We start from the raw sequence: 18855 nt of genomic DNA, 5'->3' as shown, positions 1-18855 counted from the left end.
TTGCAAACTCTTTCCATAAAGGGACACTGAATGGGCTATCTTTGTTTTCAAGCTCCAGGAGTTTCCTATTAAAGAGGTACCAAAAATGAGGGGCTGGATTGTTTGAAGAAACTTAACTTCACAAGAAAAAGGCCAGAATCCAAGAATGTTCCCCAGTAGAATTTAACACAGAAGTTAGGAGCTCTAGGCCAAAAAAAGCAATGAGAATTTGTAAGTTTTTTTCAAACTTTGGACTTTGCTATTTTTTTGTTTTGCCTCTGTCTGTTTTTTTCTATTGTGATTAAAGGTGATGCCATGTGACACCTTAAAAGTAAACAAAGAAAAGCAGGGTAAAACCTTGAGCTCTTCAGAGAGGGAAAAAATAAACTCAGAAGCCAGCTTAGAAACAATGTGTCATGTAATGAAAGTTTTAATTTTTAGAAAGAAAATGCACTAGGAACACATTTTACTTTTGTTTAAATGTAGTAATTGAAAAGGATCATTTCCTTTCATAGATAAATCCAGACCTTTAAAACATGCATGATATAATATCCCTAATGGTAGAGAAGTTGCCTTTAAAAGAACCAACAATTTGAGACAAAACTATAATTAAACTGCCCTTACCTAAAAGCAAAGTAATGGACAAGTGAGAGTTTCGTGGGAAACATCAGCTATTTCAACAAAGAATTATTGACAATTTGGCTTAAAATATTTGGTAAATTCAATAATAGTGAGTGCCCTTCACTTAAAGGAAAATCAGCCAAAAAAGTAGGTTGGTTTATAGTTAGAGAGGGTACTAATTTTACCACAATTTTAGTGAATGAATCATCTCTGTAATAATTATGATTAGTGGGTAAGTTCCACTTCCAGGTTACTAATGATTATCTATTATGTACTGATTTGACTAAAGTTTATGAAGAAAATTTTTCTGCCACAAGAGTGATATGCTTAGTTATGAAGAAAATTGCCAAAAGAATGCGACTAATTATTAAAATTCCAGATGCTGCAAAAAGATGCACTTCACTCTGTCTCCTTCTTCACAATATTAATGTATGGGTTGATAGTACTGTCTATCTAAAAGGTCACTTCATCTGTGACATTCCATTGGTAATCTTTCCATCAATATCAAAGACAAGAGTAAATGCCGTCTTCTTGTGTGGTCTACTTTCAAAAACATTTAGCAAATGCCAAGTCTTTTTAATTTTCTAGCCACCCCATGTAGAAGGAAGCTGGAAGTTATTTTTATCCACCTTCAGTGAATGGATGAGCAGATGATGATGCTTTTCCACTAGCAAAACTAAAACATGAAAAAGTCCACCAGGGCTCCCAAGATATATCAGGTTACTTTAGATTTCAAAGAGTTGGCAGGCATATATTCTTGCCAACAACAAGCCCCAAACAGTTACTATCTAAATATTAAATGTGTAACAGAAATTATTATAGACTTTGTTAAATCCTTTAGCTATTTGGCCCCTGATTCTCCTCTCTCCTCCAACCTGAAAATATGTACAGCGAAACACATAATGAAGCCTTTCTCATCATTTGCACTTAGTCATGCAATGAAGTATAAAAGGATGGGAACTGTTAACTCACTTTTCAGATTCCTCTCCCCAAATTTTTAAGGCAGCTCTTATATTGGAGTTCTTAGATTTCCACAGAACAAGATAGCTACGTAAACTCATCTCCTTAAGTCCTGCAACAACAAATGATTCTCAGAGAAAGAAAAGAGGTCATGTAACATTGCTGCGGTTGAAACCCCCATGCCAGGGTAGAAACCTTTATAGCAATGCTCCATGAAATATACAACCAGTTTAGGAATCAATACTATACAGTGGTTTGGTTTGCTTGTTGAAAGCTACATGAAATGATTTTTGTACCATTTATTTGTTTAGTCTATTAAGAGGTTGCATGTATCAAAGGCAATCTATGTGTATCAAGAGGCAGTAAAATATGGTGGTTAAGTGGCTAGACTAAGGAGACAGTCTGCTTCTGTGCAAATCCTGGTTTTCAATTTAATAATACCATGTAACGTCAGATAGCACTTCTCTGTGCACTGCGATATTCTGTGACTCATCTGTAAAATAAGACTTCTTATAGGACCTGCTTTTTAGGGTTGTTGTGTGGATTAAACAAGTTATCATATGTTAGTTGCTTATATAAATTAGGACACATGAGAAGTTCTATGCAAATGTGAGCTTTCATTATTATTATTGCTTGTACTTCCTCAATTGCACAAAAATTAACCCTCTCAAAATATGAATCATAAATAACCCCCATTGATGGATGTTGTAATACTGACTTAGACTATGAACTAAAAATTATACAGCTCATCCCAAATGTCACTTAATTTGGTCAATTGACCTATAATGATTACACACTATGTTCACACTAATAAGCCATGGCTCTTTGCGTGAAAGAAATTTTAATCCAGTGGTAAAACAAAATACAGCAGATTTTAATAAAATACAAGATGTAGAAGGTACTGAATAAATGCATGGGCAAACTTGGATTCCAGTGGTCTTGCAAAGTTCTTATTCAGATGAGATCTTTGGATTAAAGTTGAAAGATGTGTGTGATTTTGACAGGTGGACATAGTTGGATAATGTAGTTTATTGTGGCTAAGTAGGGAGAGAGGTGTCATAGGAAATGCTCGGATAAATAGATTAGGACTAGATCAGGGATCTTAAATATTTCACTGAGGAAGCTGACATACCTTAAGACAAAAGAACCAATGAAAGTGTTTAAACAAGAGCAGAAATAAAATTGCAGAAATAAAATTAATTTGATTGTTAAAAATATAACACTGGCAATAGTAGAAAGAATGTACTAGAAACTTTTGGTAAACTATTCTGGCAAAATATATTACTTAGAGTTCATGCTTTGAACTTCCACATCTACCCTAAACACAGCACATAAATTATAAAATAAAATAAATAAATAATAAATACCAGCCATAGCCACGCTCAAAAACAAAGTAATACTTTATAGATCAGAAATGGAACAAAAACTCAAGAGCAGTGAGAACTCTGGCACTAAGCCCCAGGGCTGCTAGTGTTTTGATCCCAAAGCAAGAATCAACTATGGGATAAAGAGAGAAAAGGACCACGTGCATGGTGAATGGCTACAGCCAGATTCACCACATTAAAAGAGCAGCCAACGGGCCTCAGGGTCCACTGGAAGGTGCCTGAAAACATCTGCCTCACCAACTGAAACTTCAGTTCATACACTCCTGAATACACCTGGAGAAAGGATAAAACCACTTCTGCTGAACTTTGTTCAAATTAGTCTTTCTTGTACCAACTTCATGTGAGGAAAGGAGCCCTCATGTGAGCAATGTGAAATTTATTGCTGGTTTTGAAGCAGGGGGAATATTGAACTGAAGATAAGCCCACAGAAAGAATACTCCCAATAGCACAAAGAAAAATAAAAGAAAAACAACCAACAAAATTACCAAATAAAAAGTGAATTCACTACCATTGAAGATAATAGATTAACCAGAAATCTTTAAAATCAGAAAATTATGATCCAAAAAGCATTAAATTAGTAAGACCTATCCTAAAAAGAACAATAAAAACTCTTTTCGATATTGACCTAGGCAAAGAATTTATGGCCGAGAACTCAGTGGCAATTGCAGCAGCAACAAAAATAAATAAATGGGACTTGATTAAATTAAAAACGTTCTGCAAAGGTAAGGAAATAATCAACAGAGTGACTGGACAACTTACATAGAATGGGAGAAAATATCTGAAAGCTATATGTCCAATAAAGGGCTAATAACCAGAGTCTACAAAGAACTCAAGCAAATCAGCAAGAAAAAAACAACCAACCCCATTAAAAAGTGGGCAAAAGACATGAACAGAAGCTTTTCAAAAGAAGATAGACAAATGGCTAATAAACATATAAAAAAATGGTCAATGTCACTAGTCATCAGGGAAATGCAAATTAAAACCACAATGAGATATCACCTTACCCCAGGTAGAATGGCTTTTAGACCTACCATTTGATCCAGCAATCCCACTACTAGGTATCTACCCAAAGGAAAAGAAGTCATTTTATGAAAAAGACACCTTCACTCCAATATTTATGGCAGCACAATTCACAATTGCAAAGACATGGAATCAACCCAAGTACCCATCAAGTCATGAGTGGATTAACAAAACATGATATATGTATACCATGGAATACTACTGAAGCATGAAGAAGGATGACTTAATGCCTTTTGAAACAATTTGGGTAGAACTAGAGACCATTATCCCAAGTGAAGTATCCTAAGTGAATGGAAAAACAAATGCCACATGTACTCGCTATTAAATTGGAACTAACTAGTGAGCCCACATGTGCACAGAGGAAAGTAAAACTCAGTAGAAATCAAGTAGGGGGTTTGGGGAGGGGATGGGCCCAAACCTACCTAATAGGTACAATGAACATTATTTGGGTGATGAGCACACTTATAGCAGTGACTCAAGCATTACAAAAAAGCGATCCCTGTAACCAAAAACATTTGTGCCCCCTTAATATTTTGAAGTAAAAAAGGGGAAATTAAAAAATAAATAACAAATAAAATAAGAAGAAGATAAACAACTGTAGTGGAATGCCAGTGCCAAATCACAGCAACTTGAGCTAATTGTGTACATCTCAATGATGTCAAATTGGCATATTGAAATTAGCCATGGGATATATTTAATGGCAAGTGCAGCAATCCAGGACCTTTTTGCCCTGCAGAAAACCAGATGTTAAACATTTACTAGCACATTACTGAATAAGAAGAAAGATGAAAAACTTTCTTAATGCAGTGTGAGAGAGGTCAACACTGGATAGTTCTTTGCTAGATATGAAAAGTGAAGCTGAAAACCCTTAGCATTTTTTAATGAGGAATCACAGAAAGTTAAATATTACCGATCTTTGGATAGAAAGGTTTCCTAGGGCTCGAGTAGAATGCCCAAATACCTATCCATTTTGATTGACACCAGTCTGATAACACCTTATTCACACAAAAGAAAGCAACAATCTACTGTCTTTGTTTTTTGTTACTGTGAATTTTATTTCTTTCCTTTTTAACAATTGCCTTAATGATAGCTACCCAGTGCTATAACAGTTACAGAATTATTATTATGTTAAGTATGTTGGGTTTTCTTTAACATTTTCACAATGAATAAATAACCCTTAGGTTTCTAACTTTTAATGAAAATCTCAATTGTATTTAAAGATTATTGTATTTATTTTCAAAGCTATTTCTATTTCCAAATCCATTGCTTTACATAATTTTGTTTAATTTGTCAACGTATTGACTTAATAGAGAAGCACATGAACCCTAAAAAATGAAAAATGTATGAACTCTGAGACCACAAATATCCACATGTATTTTGTAAAACCACAGTAGAGATAACCCTTGGGAATAACTTTCACTGAAGCACTATGAGGTAGAGAGATTTTTGTTCATCTTATTTTAAAATGAGAATACTGCTACAGAGAACTTTTATAAAGCTTTTCTATCTTAGTTTCTGATTAAAGGTTCAAATGTCAAAGCTAATAATAATAATGAATATTAATTTACCCATTAAATGTAAACCTGTTTTCAAAAAATAATTATATGACCCAACAAAGTCTTACTATCTTACATAGAATTTACGACACTTAAAATATGAATGTGTTCTCTATTATTGTACCTTTGACTCAATCCCCATTAACCTGTTTCTCGATTTATTTCCTCATCTTTAAAATAAGGAGATTCAATTTCATAACACTTAGAAGCCCTTCCAGGTCAATAACTCTATGACATTATTTCTTTTAATCTGCATTTTCTCTGTTTCTTATAGAAAGAAATAGTTTACCTTCCTTAGAGGGTACAGACAGAAGATAGGTTTAAGGGTCAGGCAAGTCTCACTTTGAATTATGTTCTGCCACACACTAATCATGCATCTTTAAATGTGGTATTTATACTTTCTGAGATCAGCTCTTCTATCCCTGAAAAGAAGATGAAAATAAAACCTATCTCAATTTTCAATGCTATGAAAATTCTTTGGAGGTCCATCCAATATTTTTGAAAAATAGAAAGAAGCCCTATTAAGTGTCTTTCATTAAATGTGATCAATAGATGATTGATTGATAAACAGATAGCTCATAGATAGACAATACAGCAAAGTCTAGAATACGAAACTCATAGTAAGAATTAATTCAATCCCTCTTCACTCCTTACCTTTTAACCCTCATCCCTCCTAATAACTCTTAGTACTTATTCTCTAGCCCCAGGCACTTTGATACCATTCTATACCAATGAGCCTTGTTGTGTCGTGCACGTTAGACCGGACCTGCTAATGAGGACAAGGCACGGCAATACTGAGGGGGAGGCATCTACCCTTGGAACACTGGACACCAGGGGTCCTAAGCAGACTGTTATTTTGTATCCCAATCAAACTCCAATACGAGACACAGTTTATATACGTTTATGCATATTTCTTATGCACCACAAGATGAAATGCACTCAGATTTGCAGGACACAATGGTGAGCAAGGCAGGTACTCTTACTGCTCTGTTTATAATTTACATTAAATTGATACAGGCAGATAAAATGTATGACTTTGTTTGTTTGTTTCTAAGTTTGAACGAGCTATTGAATCATTTGTGTTTTTTCTTTGCTGGAAAATTATATTGAAGAATATAATCATATTGAAGAATATTAGAATATTTGAGAAGGGAAAATGATTCAGTTTGCCATGTGTGATCATAACCTATACTGTAATTCAAGCAAATGTACTTCTCAGGGTATAAAATTTCAAGGTATTCAGGCCCGCTCAGCCTTTGCTGGGCGCAGGCTGCATGGTGGTTCTACTGGGGACAGTCAGAGCCACGGGAAGGACACCCTAAGGGAAAGGGGGATGCCAAGCTCTGTGGCCGGGGAAAGTGGCTAGCTGCCCTTCGTTGTCAGCCAGGGACGAGGACACAGCCACACTCTCACCTGTCTGCCCATGATCACTCAGCAGTGATGTTTGCTGCCAGCATATGAAGCCTGCGGGCCACCTACCACCCGCTCCTCGACAAAGTGGAGGTGATGCTGGCCAAGAAATTGAGGCCGTTGTACAACCACTCAGCAGGCCCCAGAACAGGTTTTCTCTGGGCTCCAACTATGAAATGGGGGTTGGTGTGTGCTGGATTGGCTGACATAGCCAGACCTGCAGAAAAATTCAGCACAGCTCAATGCTGTTTTGATGGCTACAGGGTGTATATGATCAAATACTCACTTGTCATTATTCCCAAAAACTGGAGTCTGTTTTTGCTGTTAATATCTTTGTGGGGGCAGCAGGAACCTCTCAGCTTTCTTGAATTTGGAGATATAACCAAGAACTAAAAGCTAAAGCAAACTAATAAAAGAGTTCCTGATCACCTGAACACTCTAGATGTGAACATAACCACTGGAACCTAGTTTATTGTTTGATTATTGATAAAGCAATGTTATTGTGCTGCCATTTGGAAGACACACACGAAAAATATAACTATAACTGGTAGCTAGTGCTTGATTCAACAAAAAAATAAAGCAAACTTTTAATAACAGTCTCTCTTCACATATGACTTAAGGAACTTATACACAGATCGTAGTAACATTGCTTATACCATTTGTCCATAATAAATCATATTATTCTCATTATACCCCCAGGCCTTTTTCTGTTCAAGTTAGCCAGAGTGTGTATATATTAAGAGCACACAAAATTCAAGCAAGTTGAAAGATTCATCTGCCTAGTTAGTGTAGGATGGCCAAGTAGCTCTTATATAAGTGAAAGGAAATATTGCTAAGGAGAGTGAGAAATAGTGGAATGACTATCAAGATGACCTCAACCTATTTTAAAATATTTTAACTTGTCATAAAAAAATCTTGATGCTTTTTATATATATTGTATGCAATTGTTTTGCAGTTACAGATTTTTAAATAGGATTGCTGTAAAGATTGAGATAACGTGTTAACATGGTGCCTGGTCCACGATGGGTATTATATTTTAGAATTACACTCAGTAGCCGATAGTGTAGCAGAAAAGACTCTAGAGTCAGACAGACCTGAATTTGAATCCCAGATCTGTGTGTGCAATTAGCAACTGAAAATCTTGCACTTTATCATTTGTTCCTTAACCATAGTCCATCTTTGAGGAGAAAGGATTAGAGAATTTGACAGAGGTAAAGATGAAGAGGTTCTGAAGGATCAAATTATTATTGCTATCCTTTCATGAGCCACACTATTATAATCATTGGTTTGGGGCATTTGTGTGCACACAAAAGTGTTTTCCAGGTTAGGCATTTAGGAAATACATACATTATGAAAGATGGCATAAGCACAAAAAAGTTTATTAAAACGTATTTTTTGGAAAAAATTTCAAAGCATTCAAACAGGAATATTATCTCAGCTGTTCGTGGGATTTTCATATCTGTTTCTAATTCAATATTTAACTTTTATACTAGAAATGAAGTATGAGTCTCTTCTATAATTTTTAAACTTTAAAAACTAAAACATCACTTTCAAATTAAACTGTAGTAAATGTTCCCTTTCCTGGCATGAAAAATGTCTAATTTATGGTCAAACAGTACATTAAACAAACATAATCAACAAATATTCAAAACTTAATGTTGCTTTAATGTCGTTAAGAACACATATTGTTGTAAGAAAATTCTAAAGGTAGCTTTATGATTCATAACAATTAATTGTTCTAGGTAAACACCAGTGCTACAATATGGAATATCCTAGATTGCTCACCTTTTTCTTTGTTTTGACACCAAGACAGATTATATGAAAATCATCAAAAATTACTAGAAAAATCTTTAGAAAAGATTTCTGCTTTCCTTAAAAATCTGTTTGAATACTTAGCAAGTCTCATGATCAGACTTTGATTTTTTTCATTCACTGAGACTTTTATAAATCACTCTTGTCAAGTAAATAAGGATATTTAGATGCCTTTGACATACATAAGTGGGAAGGTGGCTGACCTCATGGTTGATTTCTCATATTCCAAACTGTCTGTTGTCCAGAAGATACTCCTCTTATCCACTTAAAAATGTCAGATTAAGCTATTGTGTACAAAGGATCACACATCAACATAAAATGTGTATATGTTAAATTGGCAGACTTCTCTATGTATTTATCATTCTCAATTATTTAACACCTATGTGATTTAAACATTGTTTTTTATTCATTGCCACGTTAACACATCTTAATTGGGCAGATAAATTAGTTTCAACATTTACTTTAAAAGTTAGCAAGGAATAGTGCATATAACATCTAAAAATTTGCATTGGAACAAGAAAAGGAAAGCAGAAATGTCTGAGAAATGAATTTAAAAGCACAAGGTATTGAAAATGAAGAGTAAGCAAAATCAGATGAGAAATGAGGAGTGATAGGGATATTTGGGTAACAAGTTTCAGAGGAATCCTATCAGTGAGTTCCCACTTTACAATTGTTTTAGTCAATCTTATTGTTGAGTTCTTTACAAAAGCCAGGCTTTGGTTGTTTCTGTTAATACCACATGAAGTCATTTCAGTAAAGAAACCACCACACTCCTCCCCCCACTCACCCACACACTGTTTGAAATGTGTGTCAGTGGCTTTTATCTTTCTCTTTGCCATTTCACTCTCAATAAATATGAATTCAAATAATTTGTGCTGTCAGGGAATCAGGGAGAAGAGGGATAAAAATACAGATGACAGACTATCAGCTCTAGTTCAAGTTTCCCATTTCATTATATCTTGTTGCTAGAATTTAAGAATTTTCCTGTGATGATCTGTTACCTAGTCTTTAATAACATTCCAGTTCCAGAGACACAATAACAACCCTACACCTTCATATCTTGACTACCCAAAATAAGATAACCACTCTCTTTTTTTCCCCTTCCATGTAAGGAAAAAAAAATCCCAAAATCATTTACTTTGATCCAAGTATTTTGTTTACAATGTGTTCAAAACTCCCAAACTCCAGACAAAAATAACCTTGCAGAAGCAATGGCTGTGTATAATAACTAGTATTTCAATCACTGGCATTCACTAAGAGATTTACATTAATATACTTTCTTATGAGAACCCAAGATGTGCACAATATCATCTCTTTTGTAATACACACTACTTAGCCTCTTTTCTCTTCTTGAGGATATAAAGATCATTTTATGAGAACCAAACACAAAATCCTCCTTCGATCATTTTTGCTTAACTACACAGCATTTGTGCCTAACTACACAGCATAAAATATCTATTTGTGAAATAAGAGATGTCACAGCAATTCGTAAAGTGCAAAAGCTCTGCCCAAATGATTAGCATTTCACATGGCAAAGGTTTTCTGAGCATTACTATCCACAAACTAATGAACCCTGTGCAACTGGAATAACCAACCTTTTAGGAATATTGCTCCCACTTTACGGATAAAGATAACAGGTAGTTCAGAAAAGAAATAGATATAGCCAAAGAATGACACACATCTAAGTTGGGAAGGTGATATGATTATTTAGAAGGCCCATTTCTCTCAATTAATGATTAAGAGAAGGGTTTCTAACCAATTTAGAGACTTCTCAATGATACAGAACTAGTTAAGAGCAGCAGTAGGATTTAACTTTTGATGTATTTAATTCTCAATAATAATACCTTAGGGTATTTTTATTTGTTTTTTTCCAGTGAATGGCAAATCCTCTAACCCTAAAATAATAGTTGTAGTATTCTTTTAACCATGTTAAGTTCCCTTAAAATAATGACTTTCCAATCTCTATGTTGTTTTAAATGTAAAAGGTTATTTTTAGGAAGAATGTAAAGCCATTTCCAGATTTACAAAAACCTCTCCCTAATTATTTTTGACTTCCAGATGTGATAAAAAAAGGAAAAAAAAGAAAAACAGCCATTTTGAGGGTTAAAATATGTATACATATATATTTGATATGTATCATATATAACAAAAAACATATAAATGTACATATATATAACATTTTTATGCAGTCAATGACTGTGAGTATACACATACACAGTCTATATACATACACACACATACATATATATGTATACAGACATTTTGGTCAACAATGCATAGCATATATGATGGTGGTCCATAAGATAATAATGGAGCTGAAAAATTCCTATCACTTACTCATGTCTTAGCCATCTAATGTCGTAGCACAATGTATTACTCACATGTTTGTGGTGATGCTGGTGTAATCAAAGCTGCTGCACTGCAAGTCATATATAAATATAGCACATACAATTATGTACCATGCTCAGTACTGATAATGAACCATCATATTACTGGTTTAGGTATTTACTATAGTATACTTGTATATTAATTTTTAGAGTATAGTCCTTCTACTTATTAAAAAACAAGTTAACTATAGAACAGCCTCAGGAAGTTCCTTCCTCCAGAAGAAGACATTGTTATCATGGAAGGTAACAGCTTCATATAGGTTGCTGCCCCTGAAGACCTTCCAGTGGGACAAGATGTGGAGGTGCAAGAAAGCGACATTGATGATCCTGACCCTATGTAAGACTAGGGTTAATGAGTATGTTTGTATCTTAAGTTTTAACAAAAAAAAAATAAAACAAAATTTAAAAATAGTAAAAAACTTATAGAGTAAAAATATAAAGAAAGAAAATATGTTTGTGCAGCTATACTTATATTTAATATTTAATATATAATATATTTAATATTACTTATAGTATATATATTATATACTATACTTATATTTGAAGCTAAGCATTAATCGAATCTGGTATATGTATACCATGAAGTATTACTCAGAGATAAAAAAAAATGATGAACTAATATCTCTTGTACTATCTTGATGGACCTAGAAGTCATTCTTGTAAGTGAAGTATCACAAGAATGGAAAAACAAGCACCACATATACTCACCATTAAATTGGTACCAATCGATCAAAACGTATGTGCACATATGGAAGTAACATTCACTGGGTGTGGGGCAGGTGGGATGGGGGAGGAAGGGATGGGTACGTTCACATCTAATGGGTGCGGTGTGCTCTGTCTGGGGGATGAGCATGCTTGTAGCTCTGATTCAGGCAGGGCAAAGGCAAATTTATGTAATCAAAGTGCTTGTACCCATATAATACTCTGAAATGTAAAAAAAGAATATAAAAATGTATAAGGTAAAAAAATTACAGTAAACCAAGGTTACTATTGAACAAAATAAAATTTTATAAATTTAGTGCAGGCTAAGTGTGCAGTGGTTATAAAGTCTACAGTAGTGTACAGTAATGTCCTAGGCCTTCACATTCACTCACCACTCACTCAGAGCAACTTCCAGTCCTACCAAGCTTTAGTCATAGTAGTGGCCTATACAGGTGCATCATTTTTTACTGTACTTTTTCTATGTTTAGGCATGTTTAGATACACAAATACCACTGTGTGACAATTACAGTTACCTACAGTAGCGTTCAGTATAGTAATATGCAGTACAAGTTTATAGCCTAGGAGCAATAGGTATACAACTTAACCTACGGGTATAGTAGACTATACCAATGGGTTGTGTTAGTATTAATGCATTCTATAGTGTTTCCACAATGATGAAATTGCCTACCAACACATTTCTCAGAATGCAATTCCATCATTAAGCAATGCGTGACTTTATGTATATATAAAATCTCTCTAAACCACATTAAAAATTAATGGTTTTCGACACACTTGCCATCTTTAATATTGCTTATAACTACTGTCAAGTATTTAGGATCTGACAAAGTGAATACAGTTCAAAAACATTTATGACAAGTGGTACACAGCATTTTTACTGAGGTATTTGGAGCCTGAGTCTAATATTTAACATTGCCAAAGAATTTCCTGGAATGTGGCTAAAATTGTCTAAATTTTTAACACATTCCCCCAAATTTTAAGTACCTTTGGAAAACAGAGAAGGAAATGCCATCATTTGTTTAACTTGGCTGGAAATTTTTTTAAAAATCACTTTCCTTGATAGGATAATATTTATTAAGCAAATAAAAAGTAATACTTTAGTGCTAAAACAGTAGTACTAAATAAAGGGAACTGCTTTTAAATTTACTGTAATCAGTAGTTATATGTTTTATAAAAATAATTCTGATTTAAACACTATGACTATTGACTTACACATCCTTTCTATAATTTTGAATAATTAGATCCCAAAACATAAATTCAGCAGCCTCAAGTGATAAAGCCTACTTTCTTGCCTCAAGAAAACAGACAATTTGGCACAGATAATTATGTAACATTTTAATTTTTTAAAAATCTCCATATTGGAAATTCTGTAAGCTTCTTTTAGAACCTAATTCCCTTTACAATCCAGAAGTTGTCTTTTGTACAATACCTACTTTTCTTATTGTACCATTACTATAGAAATCTCTTGTTCTGGTCCCCTTGAAATAATTAGTTATCAACTAAGGTCTTCTATTAACAGCTTTATTTTCTCTAACTTTATATATCCTGACACTTTTAGCATTTTCTCAGAAGTTTTATTTTTCATTCTTTTGATCATATTCACTTATTTTCATCTGAAAAGAATACAGATTCTCTAATTTTATATTTTAAAAGGTTAATATTTACATGTCTCAAACTAGTAAGTGAATGGTGGGTGTTATATGGCCCAAGTTAAATCATTTACTGTTTCCTTTTACAATGGTTTGCTTAGCATCATGGAGATACCACATTTCACATCCCTCCCTCAAAAAATAGGAATCCATTTTACCCAGAATTATGTAACCTGAATTATTGGATAGTACAAAACAGCTTAAAGACTTTTATGAATGAGAACACCGGGGTTGGGTTTTGAAGAGGAAGTTAAGTTATGGTGTGGATGACTGGTGTAAAAACTCGGATTCTCCTAATTGTGAAGTAAACTATTGGGCTTAAATATTATTTCTCTAATCCAACAGGGATTCCTTTGCAGGAATCAGCGGGTAGTTTGTAGACAACAAAATCTGTATTACTCATATGAAGCATCCTATAGAGTTTTAAGGCAAAACAGAACATTCTTGTCTTTTAATATTTAGTGCTAAGATAAACATTTTATAGATTCTTTGGATGAAAAAAAAATGCCATTTATTCTACTAGGAGGCAGTAGAGCATAATGGTAAGAAACAGCCCTGGGCATCAGGCATGTCTGGGTTTGAGGAACAGCCCTTCTATTATGAGTAATGAGGCAACTTACAGGCATACCTCAGAGATATTGCAGGTTCAGTTTCAGACCCCTACAATAAAGCAAATGTCACAATAAAGTGAGTCACACAAACTTTTTGGTTTCCCCTGTGCATATAAAAGTTGTGTTTACACTGCACTGTAGTTTATCAAATGTGCAAGAGCAGTATGTCTGGAAAAAAACAAAGTACTTACCTTAATTTTTAAAAAAATACTTTATTAAAAAATGCTATCATCCCAGCCTTCAGCAAGTTGTAATTTTTATGCTGGTAGAGTTTTTTTTTTTTTCTTTTTTTTTCTGGAAGTGAGCATAGCTTTATTATTTCTTTTCTTCTACATAGATAATGTGCAGGAATTTTAGAAACTTCAAATAAAACAAGAAAGATTTAAAAAATATATAGAAGTCTTCAACTCATCCAAATTCCCATCAGTCCTAAATAACTAGTTCGCCACTTTCTATTTTATTTTATTATTTTTTTATTTCAGCATATTATAGGGGTACAAATGTTTAGGTTACATATATTGCCTTTGCCCCACCCGAGTCAGAGCTTCAAGCGTGTCCATCCCCCAGATGGTGCACACCGCACCCATTAGGTGTATCTATACCCATTCCTTCCTCCCCCTTCCATCCACATGAAACCTGGTGAATGTTATTACTATATGTGCACTTAAGTTTTGATCCATTAATACCAGTTTGCAGAGGTTCTTACCTTGATGTTGATGGCTGCTGACTGATCAGGGTGGAGGTTTGCTGAAGTTTGGGGTGCTGTGGCAAATTCTTAAACTAAGACAAAAATAAAGTTTGCCACATCAGTTCTTTTCTCCTTTCAAGGAAGTTCTCTTCCTTTCACAAAAGATTTCTCTGTAGAAGGCAATGTTATTGGATGGCATTTTACCCCAGCTAGAATTTCTTTCCAAATCGGAGTCAATCTTCTCAGAACCTGCCACTGCTTTGTTAACTAAGTTTATGGAGTGTTCCAGATCCTTTCTTGTCATTTCAGCAATGTTTACAGCATCTTCACCAGGAATAGATTCCATCTCAGGAAAACACTTTCTTTTCTCATCCGTAAGAAGCAACCCCTCCTCCATTCAAGTTTTCTCATGAGATTGTAACCATTTCATCACGTCATCAGGCACCACTTCCAATTTAGTTCTCTTGCTATTTCCACCATATCTGGAGACTCCGCTCAAGTCTTGAATACTCAAAGTCATTCGTGAGGATAGGAATCATCTTCTTTCAAATTCCCGTTAATGTTGACATTTTGATCTCCTCCCACAAACACAAATGTTCCTAATAGCATCCAGAATGGTGAATCCTTTGGGTAAGCCTTTTGATTTATTTTGCCTAGATCCGTCAGAGGAATCTATGGCAGCTATAGACTTACAATATGTATTTCTTAAATAATAAGACTTGAAAATCCCAATTACGCCTTGATCCATGGACTGCAGAATGGATATTGTGTTAGCAGGAATGAAAACAACATTCACCTCCTTATACATCTCCATTAGAGCTCTTGAGTGACCAGATGCATTGTCAACAAACAACTGAAAGGGGTATTTTGAAAGGGATCTTTCTTTTTTTCTTCTGAGCAGTAGTTCTCAATAGTGGGCTTAAAATAGTGAACAATGCTGTAAACAGATGTCCTGTCATCCAGGCTTTGTTGTTTCATTTGTAGAGCAAAGGCAGAGTATATTTAGCATAATTTTTAAGGGTCCTAGAGTTTTGGGAATGGTAAATGAGCATTGATTTCAACTAAAGTCACCAGCTATATTAGCCCCTAGCAAGAGAGTCCACCTCTCCTTGGAAGCTTTGAAGCCAAGCGCTGCCTTCTCCTTTCTAACTATGAAAGTCCTAGATGGTAACTTCTTCCAATTTCTATTTTCATCTCCATTGAAAATATATTATTTACTGTAGTCACCTCCTTCAATTATAATAGCTAGCCCTTTTGGATAAGTTGCTGCAGCTTCTGCTTGCTGCTTCACCTTGCACTTTTATGTTATAGAAACAGCTTCTTTCCTTCATCCTCATGAACCAACCTCCTCTAGAATCAAATTTTTCTTCTGCAGCCTTCTCACCTCTCTCAGCCTTCACAGAATTGAGGAGAAGTCAGGCCTTGCTCTGGATTGGGCTTTGACTTATGAGAATGTCGTGGCTGGTTTTATCTTCTATCCAGACCACTCAAACTTTCTCCACATCAGCAATAGTTGTTTTACTTTATTATTCTGTGTGTGTTCACCAGAGTAGCACTTTTAATTTCCCTCAAGAACTTTTCCTTTGCATTTGTAAATTAGCTAGGTGCAAGATACCCAGCTTTTAGTCTATCTCAGCTTTCAACCTTCCTCACTAAGTTTAATCATTTCTAGCTTTTGATTTAGAGTGAGAGATTTGTGACTCTTCCACTCAAACACTTAGAGGCCATTGAGGGTTATTAATTGGCCTAATTTCAATATCATTGTGACTCAGAGAATAGGGAGGCCTGAGAAAAGGAAGAAAGGTCAGGGAATGGTCAGTTGATAGAGTAGTCAGAATATAGACATTTACCAATTAAACTCATCATCTTATATAGACATAGTTCATGGTGTCCCAAAACAATTAAAATAGTAACACCAAAGATCACTGGTCACAGATTACCATAACAGATATAATAATAATCAAAAGTTTGAAATATTGCAAGAATATCAAAATGTGACGCAGACACATAAAGTGAACACGTGCTATTGGAAAAATAGCACTGATAGACTTGTTTGATGCAGGGTTGCCACAATCTTCAATTTGTAAAATACATAATTTCTGCAGATTGCAATAAAGTGAAGCACAATACAATGAGATAGTCCTGTACTTCATTTTGTTCATCTCAGTATCCTCATCTGTTTATTTGAGATCATTTTAATACTTTGTAGGGTTGTTGTGAAAATTAGAAGGAAAATATATTTATAGTGTTTGGTATAATATCTGAAATTTAGCAAGTATCATATATTTTGCCATAATATTTTCTAAATATGTAATCAATATCATAATTGTTTAACTTTATGCAGTAGTGTAAATAATTCCCATGCACAAAAAGCCAGAATTCAAAAGTTTTGAACACTATAAGAGTTATTTGAATAAAGCAAAACAACAAAAAAAGGAGACATTTAAAAATCAAATTATACATTATAGTTGATAGCCATCTGTGTAACTTGTTCATAATATTAGTTTATGGAGAAGAATGAATATTTTTTTAGTTATGCTTTGAAACCTGAGGTAGATTATCAAAATCAAGATTAGAGTCAGTTTTCAAGTTACCACTGCTTGACTGTGTACTCTCAGTTAGAGGCGAGATTCCTTGCGTTATTCTTCTGGTATTTGTTGGCTTTGTATCATTTTGCCTCCTTGTCAAAATTCAGTGTTGGCTGCATGAAAGCAACCGGCATTTGTTTCTTCTGGCAAAAAGAAGTGGCAGGGGAGTGACTGGGAACTTTGTTTATAGAATAACTCGGCATTAGTGAACACTTTTGATCTTTTAGGCTTTCATCCCAATAAAAACCATAAGGGAAGTTGCAAACAGTAAAAATTATTTACTTTACTGTAAAAGTGGAATGATAACATGATTTTTTTAAAAGATGTTACTTGTGAAGGCAGTGCAACTGACACATCTTTAGGTATATTAATATGCAACGCTGGACATAATTGGTTTGGCTGTTTTTCCTAATCAATATGCAGGGTATTAACTGTAATGGGTAATTTATTTAAAACGTGAACATAGTTGTGCATGTAAATATATACCATGTCATCAATATATCAAAATGATCAATCATTTAGGTTTTCATATGGGGATGGTATGGATTGATTAGCTTTATGAATATATATGTCACTTATCAGTTGGCACCAACTCAGGGTTCAGGAAGAAGTGTAACATTTCCAACAGTGCATACATTGTTCCACTAAAGCATATATGACCGTTAAAAGAAAACATGAATAAAATACTTTTAGAAATCTGCTGCACAAGTTTTACTATAAACATTCCAATTTTTTTATGTCTGAGGTAACTTGCTTCCATAGATTTTTTTTTTAATGCATTGAAGGAGAATTGCTTTTCTCCTTAAGAAAATTAAATACACACACACACACACACACACACACACTAAATAGTACAATGGCTGCTTAGAGTTTGATATATACTTTTAGTTTCTTTGTGTAGAACCATCCAATGTACCTAATTTACAGCAAAGAGTCTTTGCTTAGTTTAATATTAATTGCATTTTCCTTTTATTTAATCGTTAGACGTGTGATCATGATGTTGTGGTGATAGTACTGGTGGGTATTTATCATATGTGAATTAATTCCATCCTCAAATCCGAGCACATGAAGGATTCATTGTAAAGTGCCTCAAATTGTCATCATGTATCTATAAAACTCCATTTATGGCTGATGTTATTCAAAATAAACAAGATGGCTTTTTCTGATATGTTTATTCAAAAGGTTCAGTGTTTAAAATATATACAACTAAATTAAACAGCAAAAATGTAGCTCCAAAATATGAGATTTCTCATATTATTTGATATTTAATTTTTGGCATTTTCTATCTTTTATTTTTAATAAAATTTTGACAGTTTAGCATTTTTAATGTTTCCTTTTAGCTTATTTTCTTATTAGCACTATAATCAAAAGCATTTCCCAAAGAAACCCTTGCCCTTGAGATTGTAAATCATATTCACAATGTTGTACCACTATCACCACTCTCTAGTCCATACCTTTTTCATCTCCCT

General features: G+C 34.2%; 1 protein-coding gene and 1 pseudogene across 1 annotated transcript in view; both read left to right on the top strand.

Annotated features, from left to right (window-relative positions):
• The window catches only part of LOC105874176 (mitochondrial pyruvate carrier 2 pseudogene), a 175718-nt pseudogene extending 168377 nt beyond the window's left edge, over nt 1-7341 (top strand).
• Nucleotides 1-18855, top strand: part of GPC5 (glypican 5) — a 1282273-nt gene that overhangs the window by 1216814 nt on the left and 46604 nt on the right. The gene's annotated exons all lie outside the window — the stretch shown is intronic.

The sequence above is a fragment of the Microcebus murinus genome, chromosome 13 (genome assembly GCF_040939455.1).
Source record: "Microcebus murinus isolate Inina chromosome 13, M.murinus_Inina_mat1.0, whole genome shotgun sequence".
Lineage (NCBI taxonomy): Eukaryota > Metazoa > Chordata > Mammalia > Primates > Cheirogaleidae > Microcebus > Microcebus murinus.
The sequence above is the reverse complement of the archived record's forward strand: the minus strand, read 5'-3'. Positions and strand labels throughout refer to the sequence as shown.